Below are 17385 nucleotides of genomic sequence, written 5' to 3' on the forward strand. Positions count from 1 at the left end.
TCATTCAGTATCCAGGTAGATACCTAACAGGGTGCACCATGAGAAAGTGAGGATTGGACATTAGGTCAGAAGCCCTGATTGGTTCTCAGCATTCCTTTAAAGCAGTTTTTCTCAATGTTTTTTGGATCATACCCCACCTCAATGACTCAAAAATTTGGATGTTCCCCCCCCCCAGCATAATAGTCAGCCAAGTTCTGAAAAAGTATAATATAAATGTATAAATATGTACATGTACATTTTCTAATCCCCCCCCTCCCCCATGGGGCACATGTCCCACGTTGAGAAACACTACTTTAAAGGTTGTGTGGAGATCTTCTCTCAGTTATAGCTTTGACCCTTAAGCACCCTCTGGAGAAAACTTCAGTATTAAATTACAGTATATTATTTTGAGTCCTGGCCCCAGGTGGGATCTTTTAGGGCAGGAATTTGGGAGCATTTTAATTTGATCAGTTTCATTTGGTTGCTAGCAGCTTTAGCTTCTTCTAATGGGTACTAACAGGGTGCAGGGACGAGAACCTAGCTGCTGCTGCTGTGCACTCCTATGTATACTAATATTAGAAGTATTCAAAGTAAGGGTGAGTGGGTGTTTGGCATTGGTTAGCTCAACTTGGCAAACAGTTATAAGGATTAATTTGACTTAGTAGAATGTGAATGATATAGTATCTTTAAAGTATCTTATCTACTATCATTAGCAGATAAAACCAAAAAGATGAGATAGAGAGAGAGAGGATAGTTCATTTGATGCTATCTGGTGTGAGATGAAGACCAACAGGAGAAATAAGTAATTAGTTGCTGGTATAATTCATGGGGTTTAAGGGAGAATGTATATGACATGCACTGGTAAATTAGCATGAGTGTATACTGAGTAATTATTATGGGGACATAGATTGAGAGGGTTAGTTTTTTTGGCATTCCATGGGACTCTAAGAATTCTTCTGAGGATCCACATCTCAAAGGCTTTTAGTTTATTTTCACAATATTTTGATATTGTCCAGGTTTCTTCTCCATATAGCAGTGTTGACCATACGTAGCATTTGGACAGCCTAATTCTTGTTTTTGTGTGAATTTCCCTTGAGGTCAGAATGTTTTTCATGCTAATGAAGATTGATTTAGCAATTTCTATTCTTAATATTTCCTTTTCACACTTTCCATTTTCTATGTAATTAGTTGACCCAAATATATATAACTCTACTTGATCTAAGGTATTTCCTCTGATCTTAATATTTATATTGGGTATTTTCCCTTTTTCTCTTGCTACCAGCATGGTTTTGGTTTTTTTGAAATTGAAATTAGGTCCATATTTTTCACTTTGTTTCAGCATCTCTTCTAGTAGGTTTTGAAGATCTTTTTTATTTTCAGCTAGCAGTACTGTATCATCTGCATATCTTAAGTTGTTTATATTTCTGCCTCCTATGCTGACTCCTTTAAATTCTGCTAATTGCTAGAAGATATTTTCAGTATAGAGGTTAAACAGTATAGGAGAAAGAGTCTGACACCCTTCTTTACAGGAAATTCCTCCGAGGTTTCTGCTGATATTTTTGAGGCAGTTTGCTCCCAATATAGATTTATCACTAATCTGATATCTTTACCATCTAGTCCTAATTTTTTGATGCATTTGATTAGTTGTTCATGTTGTATATTGTCAAAGTCCTTTGTGTAGTCAATAAAACATAAGTAGAGTTCTTTCTGCTTCTTCAGTTATCTTTCTGTAATAGTTCTAATGTTGAAGAGTCCTTTTCTAGTTCCATTATTTTCCTGAAAATCAGATTGTTTCATTAATTTTCAATTTGATTTAATGTTTATTTCTTTCTAGGATGATATATAACATAACTTTTGCTATCTGACTAATCAGACAACTTAACAAACTGTTAAAAAATAAAATCTACAACCAGTGCAAACTCCCAACAATAACTTATGGTAGTGAAACCTGGAGTTTCTGATGAAAAAAACACCTAGAGACATTGAAAACAAACACAAAGAAACATGGAAAGAGCCATGAAATAATGCTGGATTTAATATCCACTTGATTTATATAATTTTGCATCGCCGAACTGAAGCCTTTTGGCTGTTTATTTTAGTAAATACTTTATGCACCGACTGAGAGTTTGCTTATGAAAAATAAATCTTAAGTTCTTTAGTACTGAATGAAAGTTAATGATCCTGGATGCCCCATGGTTCATCAGGAATGCCCAGATCTACCGGGACATAAATATCCCCTACATCTTTCCGCTACTATGCTCCCTAGCAGAAAAATTCTTTATGAAGACATCTACGCATCCAAACCAACTAATACAACAAGCCGGAAACTATGATGGTAATGACCACTGGAAACATAAAATACCAAAAAAAGCCATTCTAACACTCAACGACGTGTAGCCACTCCTGCCCACTCAGGGCGAGCTAAAATAGCTCACAAATCTCTTCCATCACTGCTCCCGAAACAGACAACGGGGAATATAAAAAGCATCAAGCTTCACCCTCTGCGCTGTATATGTCCTGCGTCCTGAATGAAATTTTTGGCTCTTTTAAGGTTTCTGCCTGGTCTCTTAGAAGCACTAACCAGTTTGAAACAGCTGTCAGGCCAGTGAAACCTCATCAAAACCAACCAATAAAAGGTGAATATATGGACACTTGGGCTAGTGATCATGTCTTCTATATAGTCCGCACTAGGGTAACTTGTAAATGTTGGCGAGTCTATTCCCATAAAGCTCTCTGGTCAACGTTTTTACGAAACTTTCATAGTTTCTACATTCAGCTTTGAAATAATGCTGGATTTAATATCCACTTGATTTATATAATTTTACATCGCCGATCTGAAGCCTTTTGGCTCTTTATTTTAGTAAATGGAAAGAGCCATTTTGGGAATAACCCAGTTAGATAAAAAGAATAACTTTGGATAAGAAAATAAAGGTAATGGACATTACTGAAATAGAGAACCAAAAAAAAAGGCATCACTTTGGCAATGCAAAATTATTCAAATTAAGTGGATATTGAATCCAACATTATTTCAAAGCCGAATAGAGAAACTACAAGTTTCATGCCGAATGTGCCACTTCATAAAGGAGGTGATCGAACTCTAGCATTAAACTATAGGCCTATCTGTGTGTCAGGTGTTGTGGTTAAGTTGTTGGAGAAGCTTGTGAGAACTAGGATCCAGAGTTGGGTTTAGAACAATGGTATCATCTTTGATGGACAGCATGGATTTGCTAAAGGGAGGTCATGTTTTAGTAATCTACTTACTTATTACAATAAAGTGCCTGCTTCCTCGGATAGAGGAGAAGGATACACAGTGATATACTTGGATTTCGCAAAGGCTTTTGATAAGTACCTCATGATAAATTGATAGTCAAAGTGGAGCGGATGGGGTTGGATATTAGATTGGTGCATTGGATTGGAGATTGGCTGTCTGATAGGTATCAACAAGTTGTGTATGGGGGAGCGATGTCGAGTAAAAGGAAAGTCACTAGTGGAGTGCCTCAGGGATCTGTTTTAGGGCAATTACTGTTTAACTTGTATGTTAATGATATAGGTAAAGATTTGGATGGAGATATTGAGTTGTTTGCAGATGATGCAAAGTTGGGATGAATCATGAAGAGTAGTATGGATATTGTGACCTTGCAGGAAGACTTGAATAAATTGAGTGATTGGGCACGGAAATGGGGATGTGAGTTCAATGTTGCAAAATGTAAGGTTTTAAAATTTGGAAAACAAATACGGGATGCAGAATTTATTCTTGGTGAGGATATATTGTTGGAGGTGGAAGAAATAAGAGATCTGGGGGTGATAGTGGATAAGGATCTGAAATTTAGAGGGGACATAGCCAAAATTATGAAGACAACACAAAGGCTTTTGGGAATGATGCGGAGGACATTGACATGTAGAAGTAGGGAGATTCTTGTTCCGTTGTATAAGGCTCCCATTAGGCCACACATGGACTGTTATGCCCAGATTTGGTCACCTGGTTTTTAGAAGGATGAAGAGATGTTGGAAAGGGTCCAAAGGCGACTGACCAAGGTAGTTTCTGACCTCTGGAATGTCGAGTATGAGGAAAGATTGAGGAGATGCAATTTGCAGTCTGTGGACAGAAGGAAGAGGGGAGATATGATAGAGACCTATAAGTTGGCAAGGGGTTGTTATAGGATTAATGCTGGAGAAGTTCTACAGAAAATAGTGGGAGATCGGGAGAGAACCAGAGGTCATCCCTGGAAACTGTATAAAGAAGGTGTGAGTAGGGGAGTGAGAGGCAGGTGATTTTCGTGCAGAGTTGTAAATGATTGGAATGCCTTGCCTGAGAGTGTGGTGTCTGCAGAGAGTTTGGATGTATTCAAAGCACGGTATGATGAGCTGTGTGTGTGATAAAAGGACCTCCCAGATGAGTCTTTGACTCCATGAGGTCTTGGGTAATAATAATATAGAAACTATAGAAGTTTTGGCGATTCCAAGCATAAGAAAACCTTTCATGACAGAAGCTACTCATAGTAAAGATGGAGTAAGGCTGTGATCACTTAATGCTTAGTATTTCTCATAATCTAAAACACATCTCCTAGCAGACATGTATGATGTTATACATTATGGTGGGACATCACTACCCAGACTTGTTTCGACCTTTGTTGAGGTCTCATCAGTGAGTAGGCAGACCCAACAATGTAAAAACCCAGGTTGTGATGCAGAGGTTATACTTTACCATACGAATTGCCAAGAGGTGCCACATCACAAAAGGCACCAAGAATTACTGAAATAGAGAGCCAAAAAGACTTCGCAAAATTATTCAAATTAAGTGGATATCGAATCCAACATTATATGAAAGGTTTGCTTATGCTTGGATCTGCCGAAACTTCTGTAGTTTCTATATTCAGCATGAAACTCTTGTAGTTTCTCTATTCAGCTTTGAAATATTGTTGGATTCAATATCCACCTAATTTGAATAATTTTGCATCGCCGAAGTGAAGTCTTTTCGACTGTCTGTTTTAGTAATTCTTGGTGCCTTTAGTGATGTGACACCTCTTGGCAATTCATATCTAAAGTATAACCTCTGCATCGCTACAACCTGGGTATTTACATTTTTGTGTCTGCCTACTCACTGATGAGACTTCAACAAAAGTCGAAATCGGTCTGGGTAGGGATCTCCCCAATAATGTATAACATCATACATGTCCGATAGGAGATGTTTTGCATTATGGGGGAAATATTAAGGATTGTGATCAGAGCTTATTCCTTTACTACGAGTTGCCCCTGTCATGAAAGGGGCAACTCGTAATAAAGGATCCATACACTTGGATTCGCCGAAACTTCTATGATTTCTATATTCGGCATGAAACTCTTGTAGTTTCTCTATTTGGCTTTGAAATAATGTTGGATTCATTATCCACTTAATTTGAATAATGGACATTGCCTTAGTAATAAATGGCACTGAGCAGAACATGTGATGAGAATGTGCAACAATAGATCGACACAGAGAACTGGTTATCAGAAACCTATGGTAAGATGGGACAGTGAGATAAGATGTTGTGGACATTTATGGTGGAGAGATGCACGAGACTGGTTAAAATGGAAGAAGTGAAGCATTCGCCCAGCAGGGGAATTTAAGAAGGCTATTGATGATAATGATAGATTCTTTACAGAGGATAGAAGAAATACGATGGGGGTGGGGATTGCTAATGATAACAGATGAATCAAAAAGAGTTAAAAATGCATCAGGAAGACAGGGATACAAAGGGCAGTTCATTTGATGCTATCTGGTGTGAGATTGAGACCAAAGGGGGAAATATGTAATTGGTTGCTACTATAATGCAGAAAGTCTTGCAGTGGGTAGGGTTCCTAAGGAGTGGAAAGAAGACAAAATAGTATCACTCAAGCATGGTTCTAAGACAGAAGTCTCCAACTATAGGCCAGTCTCTATAACTGCAGTTGTAATGAAGTTGTTGGAGAGATTGGTTAGGAATAGAATACAGAATTGGTTTGATTGTCATGACATTCTTTATGATGGTCAACATAGATTTGTAAAGGATACAAATACGTCTTGTCCTGTTTCAGTAATTTACTTGCATTTTATGATAAGGTGACGAGTGTGTGTGTTAGATAAGGGAGAATTGTATACAGTGATATTCTTAGACTTTGCAAAAGTGTTTGATAGATTACCAGATGATAAGTCGATGTATAAACTGCAGAGGATGGGAATAGACATTATATTGGTTAGATAGATTAGCTCTCTGAATGATACCAACAGATTGCATATGATGGAGCAGTGTCTCAAAAAAGAAGGGTAACCAGTGGCATGCCCCAGGGTTCTGTGCTTGGGCCACTGCTGTTTAACTTGTTTGTAAACAATATATCATGTGGACTGACTTGGGATCTTCAGTTATTTGCTGATGATGCAAAGTTGGGAAGAATTATAAGTAGCACTGCTGATGCTGAATCCATTCAGGAAGATTTAAATATTCTTGTAGATAGGCTTATACATTGGTAACACATGACTATTAAATTATTTAAGGAATTTACAACATATACTGGAATATTAATTAAAATAAACTTTTTCATAAATACCTCCTATATTTTGTCAATGTCACATTGCCATCTTCATGGGAACATGCAACTATGACACGTGCATGTAGACACTACAAAAAGCAAACAAGGCTTTTTGAATGCAAATGAAGCAAATATCCGGGGCACCTCTGAAAAGTTAACCAAAATCTTAAAAAAATATGACCTGACTTCTTGTTATAAATCATATAAGAAATTGGCATCCCTTATATGCTCCACCAAAGACCAACCACTTCCCCTAGACCTACCTGGGGTATACCAGGTCCCTTGCAGCTGTAAACTGTCTTACTTTGACCAAACAGGCAGGACAGCAAATGTCAGGATTTCAGAACACAGACTACATCTGGTTTCACCAATACAGCCGCTCTGGATATCTGCCACAGACTACATTGGAAGAAAGCCACATTAATACACTGCAGCAAATTTAAATATGAAAGATTGTTCATGGAATCAGCCTCAGCTCTAAAAAAACTTTCTAAAACTCAACAAATTTGGGTGCATGAGACTACCCTAAATTTGGGAAGCTTGCATCTTGAGAACTTCCCAACAGCCAACATTGATTTGCTTTTTGTAGTGCCTGTGTGCACATGTCATAGTTATATGTTCCCATGAAGATGTCAATGTGACAGTTCCGAAATATAGGAGGTATTTATTAAAGTTTCTTTTAATTAATATTCCAGTATATGTTGTAAGATCTGAATAGACTTTTTAATTGGAAGAAAAGAGTGGGGTTGTAGTTTTAATATCAATAAGTGCAAGGTGTTACATTTTGGAGTGCAGAAATATAAGGCTGTGTACTATATTGATGGTGCCGTACTGCAGGAAGTGGATGAGATTAGAGATTTTGGAGTGATGGTTGAGAGTAGACTGAAGTTTAGAGGGCATATTGCTAGTGCGCGAAGGTTGCACATCATGGTGTTGCTATGATAAGTACTCGAACATGCAAGGATAAGGAAGTGCTTGTGCCATTGTATAAGGCACTGGTCAGACCACACTTGGACTATTGTGCTAAGAGCTGGTCGCCTGATTTTCAGTGTGATGTGGAGACATTGGAGAGGGTCTAGAGGCAAGTGACTAAGACAATATCAGGACTTTGGAATGCTGGCTATGGAGAGAGTTTGAGGAGATGCGGATTGCAGAGTTTGGTGGATAGGAGGAAGGGAGGTGATATGATATAGACATTTAAGTTAGTGAGAGAATTTTATCAGATTAATCCAGAGGGGATTATAAAAAGAGTAGGTGAGAGGGGAGGAAACTAGAGGTCATTCCTGTAAGTTATGTAAAAGTGTGGTGAAAAGAAGGGTGTGAGGAGTAGATTTTTTACATGGAGAATTGCCATTGAATGGGATGCATTAGCAGAATGTGTTGTTAATGCAAGGAATGTTAAGGAATTTAAGATTCTATATGATAAATATGTTGTCAGTTAATGAACCTCCCATGATTAATCTGTCAACTCCATGGAGGGTGTAATAATGATGATAATAATTAACCAGGGGGTATATGCAAGATGACATGCATTGGCAAACTAGCATGATGAGTGTAGGTTAAGTAATTATTATTATTGGGGACAACTATGGGAACATAGATTGAGAGGTGGAGTGGTCACAGGGAGAGAAGGAAATAGAATTTATACAACCATTGAGAGAGAGAGATAATTATCTGAAGCAGCATGTAGGGGAAGGAACACAAGGTTCAAAAGTGCTGGATTTGATCATAGCATCAGAAAACTTAACAGTCATCAATCTAGTTATGGTGTCTTTATTTGGGGAAAGTGATCATTGGTCAACCTGGGAGATTTCCAGACATGCAGAATTTTTTGCAAAGGGGTTATACATGTATACTCCTTTCTTCCTCTAAGGGGGTATGTATTCCATATGGTATACATATGTAATTACAAAGCAGGTGATTATGACAAGCTGAGGCATCAGTTTTCAGCATTGTTATGGTATAAGAATTTGGAGGGGGCAGGAGATGGTGGTGGTGCATGGAACGTGGTCGAGGGGTGTTTGAAGAAAGCACTATCAGAATGTATGCCTAGAGTTAGAATGATAAATCAGATAAGAGTTAGGTAGATGAATATCAGAGAAAATGAATGTCAGGGAGATAACAGAAACAAACAAACTAGTTGAATTACTGAGTGAGCATTTTGCAGTGGGGGATGTACCATCTGGGTCAGTGATGTTACAATGCCATATGTGACATTGATTGATGTGAGATTAGAGGATGAAGAATATAGACGCTAAAATATTTCCAAATTCTGCTCAATGCAAACACAGCCATTGGATTAGATGGATATTGACCCATGTATTGCAAGAATGTTCAAGGAAATTATCATCTCCTCTGACCAAACTGTTTAATTGAAACTTCAGCACTGAGAAGGTGTTATTGGAATGGAAAGAGGTCAAAATTGTCCCAGTGCATAAAGGAAACTCCAAGTCAGAAGTAGCAAATTATAGGCCAGTCAGCATCTTAGGAGTGATGGTTAAGGTATTGCAGAAATTGGTGAAAGACAGAATTCAAGACTGGGTGGATAGAAGTATGATACTCTATAAGGGACAACGTGGTTTTGTGAAGGGTATATCTTACATCTTGTCTTTTGCTTACATTTTATAATAGTGACAATGGAATTAAATAAGTAAGTAGATAAGGGAAGTAGCTACTACAGTATTTATTTTGTATTGGGTGTCCCCCCCCCCCCTGTCCCTTAGGATGGGTTGAGCCCTCCTAATGAGGAATTAAGTATAGACTGTAGATCTGTGTGTATTCTTGGGGCCAGTTTACCTGTTCTGCAGGACAAAAAAAAAACCAAGTTTCTAGATGAAAAAAAAACCCCTCTCCCTCCATATGAGACCGGCTAACTCACCTTGAAAAAGACCAGATAAAGGTTCCTTCTGTCATGCATGGGAATTGAACCCAGGTCTTTCCAACCAGATGGCTTCATCTATACTGACTGAGCTACGGAGACTCGTTACCACAGTGATATTGCTAGACTTTGCAAAGGCATTTGGCAGGATTCCACGTAGAACCCTGTTGCATAAATTGGATTGTGATGCACTTTGGGAAGAAGAGATGACGAGCTGTGTACTGTATTGCTGGAACTGAACTGAATGCAGAAAAACTAGGCCAAGGATTTGGGAGTAATTGTGTATTAGAGGGCTTATTATAATGACAGAATGATAGCAAAAACAGCACATCATATTATGTGGTTGTTGAAAAACACACAAGCAGTGATAGAGAAGTTATTGTTTCTCTATATTAGTCTACATTTGGATGACTGTTTTCAGATCTGGACATCCGGATTCTATGAGAATGAATTAGTGGCAGAGAGAATCCAGAACCGAGTGACTGAGATTGTTGCAGGTCTGTGGAATGCTCCCTGTGAGAAAAGATTGGCCACCTGTTGGCTTCAAAAAAAAAAACTAGCTAATAGGTGAGAAAAGGGAGACATAGAAGCATATAAAATGTTAAAGAAGTTCTATAAAATTGACACTGAAGACTTTTAGTAAAATAACAGGAAGGCCGAGAACGAGTTGAATGGAGGGAATGAGTTGCCAGAAGTGGTTGTGAGTGCTTCATCAGTGAATGAGTTTAAGGTGAGGTATGATAGGTATTGTGTGAGTAATTATTTGTATGTATATAATGGATTTCCGACAATGTGTCTTCTGATTCCATGGAGTTACCTATATCATGATAATATATTGTGTAGTGTTGCATAGCATAGAGTAGCCTCCATGATAGTAATGATGATATCCTAGATCGAAAAAGATTTGGTATAGGAAAAACTGTCTAGGATGCAAAGAATCTCTATAAAGGTTTCCTTTAATTGATAGTGAAGTAGCCTCTCATGGAGATGGAAGTGTTTTTCGTTCCGCAAAATAATAGGTCTAATAGTTGTAGTTTCTTCTCCCCTAATTCTAAATGACATCAAGTCTCCTGATACGAATTCTGGTACTCCATGCATATGTCATGTAATAATATAATAGTTGCACTTGCTTGAGATTTGAGACCTGTAATACATTATATTATATCTAGCACATTATTTAGATTAGTTTAGATTAAATAAGGTTGGATTCCCAGATGGAAAGGGAATTAAAGAAGCGAGCCTTGAGAACATAATAGAAGTAAAAAAAATCCATATGCATTGCCTTTATAGATTTGATAATAGCATTATGTACACAGGAACATTTTTATTTTCTTTAACCTTATACACAGGTATAGGATATCTCTTATTTATAGATATCAGGTTATTATTATTATTATTACTACGTGACACCTCCAAGGAGTTCAAAGACTCATCGATTGAGGGCACCTACTCTACAACTCTCCATCTCCACTACTCAATCCACCAACTATAGCTAACCACATCATCTACACCACTGCCATCTAATGTCTACTACCATCACTAGTATTTTCACAGACAATGACAAACATCCATGCCTATGGCAGGATTTGAACCCGTAGCCTTTTGGCTGGAGAGTGGATATGCTAACCACTCAGCCAACGAGGCTAGTATTGTTGTTATTATTATTATTTTTTATAGCGCGGACTGATTTTTATTAAATAAATAAAAAGGAAGGGATAGCTTATGTAGTTAACCCTAGAACAATGCAGGGGGTTAGGAGTGCTGACCCACCATGCAGACAAAGACATCTATAACTTTTGACTCCCAAAAGCTTAACTAGTATACTAATAGCAATTAAAGTTTTCTTTAGAGTTTGTCACTGAATCTCCAAGGTTTGGTTCTTGTTTTCGAACTCTTTCAGTTTTTCTTAATAATGTTTATGTATTTGAGTCTACAGTTCATATCTGATAGCTGTTCAACTTTTATTCATTTTAAAACTTTCTTATGCACTGTTCTTTTCTATAAAGTTCAGTTTTATCCTACTCTACACTAAATGATGATCACTTTGTATTTCAAATCCTCTGTATAATTTGTGTCCTGAACCAGTGGGAAAACATCACCGTCGATAATAACATAGTCAGCGGCAAGGTAATCTGCAAGGATAGAAAAATCAGAAATCCATTGTGGAACCCAGGAAGCAAAAAAGGTAGTCAAGGAAAAGGAGAAATCATACCGAAAGTTTCAGGCAAGTAAGTCACCTTGTGCTGTTAGGGAATATAGATAAAAATGTAAGAAAGCAAAGCATTGTGTAAAATTAACTAAACAAAAGCTATGGGAAAATTTGGTAAGAATACTGAAAATAAATATCAGGAAGGTAGTAAAATATTCTGCAGGCTATTGAAAAAAGCTCAGAAATGCAGTATAGAGCTATAAAATGAATTAGAGATAATAAAGTGAACATGAAAACGGAGGATAAAGATATTCTTCATGTATGTAGTAATTACTTTCAATGATTGCGAAATGAAATGAGCAATGATAACGTGGTGTCAGAAAACGCTCAATAGGAATACCATCTGGAATATATATATATATATATATATATATATCTGTATTTCAAGTAGAAAAAGCTATCACAAACCTAAAATATGGAATGGCATCTGGAGTAGATGATATTCAACCAGACATGCTAACATATTATTATGATTATTATTACATGACACCTCCAGGGAGTCCAAATACTCATCGAGAGAGGCACCTACTCCACAACTCTCCGTTTCCAACGACTACTTTCATCATCTACACCAGTGATGGTGAACCTTTTTACCCAGGTAAAAATCTCTCTTTTTTTTTTTTTTTAAATATTGACGTTGTTGATATGCCACTTGGATACATGGATTATAAATTTAACTACATAATCATAGATGGCAACTTTATACATATCATATTAGGCTATTTATTTAATAGGACATTGATATAAAATCTATGAATTCATATTATACAATTAATTTAATAAAGTGAAATTACAAACTTACATTACATTTAATGACTTTTCTGTTGCTGAGTACTGGTAGAAAGTTGCTTTATAGAAGGGCTATTTAGTGTGTACATTTTAATGCTACACAGGCAGCACTCAAATCATTGCTCAATCTATTTCTCCCTTTCGATTTGATACTATTTAAGGCAGAAAATAGAGTTTCACAAGAGTATGTAGAAGAGTCGACTAGTTGCATTTCTAGGTCTTTTAAATCCAATCACTCAAAGCCATCTAATTTAAGATCCATCAATTCTGTCTCATCAGGATACTTTATGAATTGGATTGTTTGTTTCAACATTCGAAATTGTTCAAATCTAGAAGAAAACTGCTCATTCACTGACTTTAGAACTTCGATAGATTGGTTGTTGTTCACGATTTTTGGGGCTGGTTTCATTAAAAAAATGTTCACTCTTGAGAAATACTTAAAATTGTTACTTTCTAAATCATGTTGAAATATTTTGAGTTTATTCTCAAAGCTCTGGATTGTGCCAAACCTAACATCGACAGATTTTCCGAAACCTTGCAATTGTATATCAAGTTCATTCAGGTGCAATGAAAAATGAAAAACATCAGCTTACTGAGCCAAGCAGAATTGTTCAACTGAGAAAATTCGTGCTCCATGACCTTCGTATTTAAATATAATTTAATTTTATTTAAACATTCAACAAACCGTTCAAATACTTGGCCATGACTCAACCATCGAATATTATTGCACATTAATAGACCATTGTACACTGATTCAACTTCACTTAAAAGTGAATTAAATTCTTGTTTTGTTTAAAGCCCTGGCAGCAATAAAATTAGTTACCTTTGTAATAATTCTTATCACATCATCCAAATCCTTTAAGCCCGATTTTGCACACAGTGTCTCCTGATGTGTAATACAATGGAAACAAATCAGTGGATGACCAACATATTCTCTAAATTGTTTGATAAAACCGACATTATGGCCAACCATATTTGGCGTGCCATTAGTTGTAATCGAAAATATTTTCGATAAATCTGTTTCTCATGGAACACTTTAACAACACAGTCGCATATGTCTTTACCTGTCGTGTTTTGAGGTAAATTTTCTAACTTTATCAATTCCTCGTTCATAGAATCACCCTGAACATACCTTGCAATAATAGCCAATTGAGCTGATGACGTAATATCTGTAGTTTTGTCGAGACAAATGGAAAAATAATGGCATGAGTTCAAGTCTTGTCGTATTTGATTTTTCTATACTAGCATTCATTGATATTGTATGCCCACGCTTTAGAGATCTCCACTTGGAAACTTGCCAAGAATAGTTGATTCATGCTGAAGGGGAGAAAGAAATGAAGGACATACAAATTGGTCGCCAACATGCAAAATCGTGTGCTTTATAGGTAAAATTTTCCAACTGTTTTACAAGCAATATAATTAACTATAATGATCATAAAACAAAAGTTAATTTTCCGACGTGTAATAATAAACAACTCATCCCACAATATAGATTGATTACCCTATTATCGGAATGGATTCTCCTTTTTGGCACATGCGCAGAAGTGTCGAAGGGTCTCTAATCTGTGGGCGAACTATATAACTCTGTCTTTAATAGTATTCCTACTTAATGGTAACTCTTTCATGCGCTTTACAATAGCTTCCTTATTATGAAAGTCCTCAAATAAAAATGGTGCACATCTTTACGAAAGCTTCTTTAATATAATCACCATCACTAAGTGGTTTACCATGTTCAACAATAGTATGTGAAATACTGTAACTTGTGGCTACTACATTTGAAGGTTCTGAAACAAATTTAATTAAAGTCCCTGATTGTGATTCTGCCAGTTTTAGATGTTGCGATATGTATTCTTTGCGTTCTTCAAAAGTTTTTTCTAGGAGCCATTTATGCTTAGCTTAAAAATGTCTTCTTACATTCCATTACAATTTACAGAGAACTTTATTGCCTCTATCAATAACACCATATTGTTAAGTCCAGGCATCTTGAAAATTTCTTCCGCTTCCTTTCTGTGATAATTTTAGTTTTTTATTAGTGCCAGCTGCCATTGTAAAAGGGTTCACAAATTAAAAAAGAGCACAATTATATATAGCGGTAATTAAGCAATAATTATTAATAAGAAATAACAATTACTGGAAATGAATTATACACCAGCAACTCAAATTACTTAAGTGGCAGAACATGCAAGACTATCACTACTTCTTTCAGCAGGGTTGCCAGATTTATTATCAGTACGTTCGTAGCAACCTTGTTACGTTTTACTCTCTATCATGCTACTAGATAGCAGCTATTTAGTAGGTTTTGTTGTGACGTCATCGTAAGTTGTTACTATTTGCATTATTTAATCTGTTTAATAGTGCAAATAGTTTAATCTGTTTAATAATATTTAATAGTTGCAATAAATTTACTGAATTTATTGCAACTATAAAAATGTTTTCATTATTTACTCAGATAAATTCAATATTTAATGCTGCGAATTATATTTTCTGTTAAAGTGGTTTTAAATATGTTTAGAACTTGTATTACTCGGTCGAGAGACTTGGAATGCATGCATGAACGAATTTCACACAGAAGTCAAATGAAAACTTTAAGTTTATAATATATAAAGCACGTATTTATAAGTTTGTATCGTATAATATTGATAATAATTTTTATAAGTTCCTATCATATAATATTGATAATAATTATAAGTTTTTATAATATCATATGACTATGCAGAAATTATAATGATTAAGAAAGAAAACATAAACTTAAAACGCTCGTTGTTTATAGGCTAGTTACAAAATCAAATAGAAATAAGCTAACTGTAAAGTATAATTCTTTCATTGAACCGAAACCTACCTTTGCCTTAACTTAGAGCGGTCTTACACGATTTATTGCAGTTTTTTCATCAGAATACCAATATCTTTCAGCATCCAAGGTATGTCACCTGAAACCATCAAGTGTATCAGTGCTGACACGCGTGTCATAGGTTTGCCATCACTGATTACACCAACGCCATTTACCTTTGACCACCACTAGTATTTTCACAGACAATCACAAACATCTGTGCCCACGATTGGATTCTAACCTGCAGCCTTTTGGCTAGAGAGCGGATATGCTAACCACTCGGCCAACCAGGCCAGCTTTTATTTTATATAAAGATATAAAAGTTTTACAGTAGCTGCAGTGCATAATTGAGAAGGCCTGGTCAGAGGATTGAATTCCAGATGATTGGAGTAAATAAAAAGGGAATAAAGCTGAATGTGAGACTCACAGAGGAATTTCTCTAAGTATTATTATTATGAAAGTATTCTTGAGAAATGGTTAAGAAAATTGTGGAGGAGAAGCATGGAGAAGAACAAGCTAGATTCAGGCCAAACAGAGGTCAGGATCAGATTTTTACTTTAAGAGAAATGGTTGAGAAATCATGAGAATATAACAAGGATCTGAATTTAAGTTTTGTAGATCTGGAAAAGGCATAGAACAAGGTGCCAAGAGGAAAGCTGTCAGAACACTCCAGTTATATGGTGTATTTGGGGCATTGTATCAAGCAATACATAGTCTCTATTTGAGTTATAAATTAGCAATTTTGAAGTAGGTACAGGAAGATAGATTGATGTTAAGTCAGGTGTGTGACAAGGGTATTGTTATCTTCACTGTTTTTCATCTGTATGGTTCATATTATGAAGGAAAGTGGTATCAAACCTGATATCAGATTGGTGATGTTGGTCTCAGCTCTTTATTTTATGCAGATGATGCTGTACTCATAAATAAATCCAGGACCAGTCTCCAAGATTCTCTGACTAAATTGAATAACTTTTGTAATAAATTTGCTATGCAAACCAGCAGTAGTAAGGTGATAAGCAGCAGTAAGCATTAAATACCACATTTACTTGAATATAACTAACCCTTGTGTATATATCTCACTTCTAACTTTACGAAAAAAGAAATTAGAAAGTTTCGTATATACATCACACACGAAAAAAGTTTAAAACTTTAAGAAATAGATAGTGATTCTTGGTAAGTCATAGCCATTTTTAGTTTTTTTTAAATCATGGTGATCTTATTATTCCTAAATGATAAAAGGACAAGCAATAATGAAACTGTATGTTTTAATTTAATTACAGAAGCATTGCCGCTGAAGATTCAAATATATCACGTGATGAAGGTGAACGGCCAATCGTGTAAATAACGTTTATAATTAAAATTTAAATGCATTCGTTTTATAAGTAATGTGAGCAGTTATAAATTATAATGAATATTGAGAATTTAATTATTAACATCAATTTAACTTTTTCTTGAAAAACTTTAGTTTTCAAAAATCCCTGCATATATCTCGCATTGTGATTTTTTAACTTTAATTTTTAGAGATAAAAGTGAGTTATATTTGAGTGAATACAGTAGATAAAGATGATAAATATGGACAGAAACATTGAAAACATCAACTGTTTTCTTTATGGAAAACATATAGAACAAGTAAACCATTTCAGCCATTTAGACACAATTTTTAGTGAAGATGGCAAATTAAACTTCGAAATAGACAGCAGAATTAGCAAAACTCTTATGATAGGAAGTCAACTAAATAAATTTATATGGAATAAGAAAGGAATTAGTCAAAACATTAACTCATGGATCTGACTGGGTTAGAAATAACAGTAAATCAGATCAGAGACCACATACAAGATTTCTGAGAAAGATTAATAGAGTGAACAGATGGTATTAATGGCAGTATTGTATTAAAATTAGGTTATTAGAAAAGAACATGCCATTGTTTGCATTCAGGAGTGTGTTAGTAGAGCTAATCTCAGGTGGTAAGGTTAATTAAACACAAAGAGAGGAAACATTAGCAAAACAAGTGTTCTTTGCCAGGTTGGCAGGGAAACACCCAGGGGAAGACCAAGATGTAGGTGGATTGATATATTTCTATCTTTAAAGACAGAAATATGAGATCTAATAATATTGGAATGTTGAGAGAATACAGGCTAATCTGGAGAAAAATTGTTG

General features: G+C 35.8%; 1 protein-coding gene across 6 annotated transcripts in view; it reads left to right on the top strand.

The window, feature by feature from the left end:
- Window positions 1-17385, top strand: part of LOC150106651 (leucine-rich repeat-containing protein 14-like) — a 168153-nt gene that overhangs the window by 7190 nt on the left and 143578 nt on the right. Inside the window, exon 2 of one of the 6 annotated variants that reach the window (XM_090392610.1) lies at window positions 16509-16565. The exons of 4 other annotated variants lie outside the window; for them this stretch is intronic. The gene's annotated coding sequence lies outside the window, so the exon portion shown is untranslated. Of the gene's footprint in view, window positions 1-16508; window positions 16566-17385 lie in introns of those variants that run through there. One more of the 6 variants, XM_090392608.1, reaches the window with a different exon arrangement.

The sequence above is a fragment of the Typopeltis vanoorti genome, chromosome 5 (genome assembly GCF_054136105.1).
Source record: "Typopeltis vanoorti isolate ZY-2024b chromosome 5, IOZ_Tvanoo_1.0, whole genome shotgun sequence".
NCBI lineage: Eukaryota > Metazoa > Arthropoda > Arachnida > Uropygi > Thelyphonidae > Typopeltis > Typopeltis vanoorti.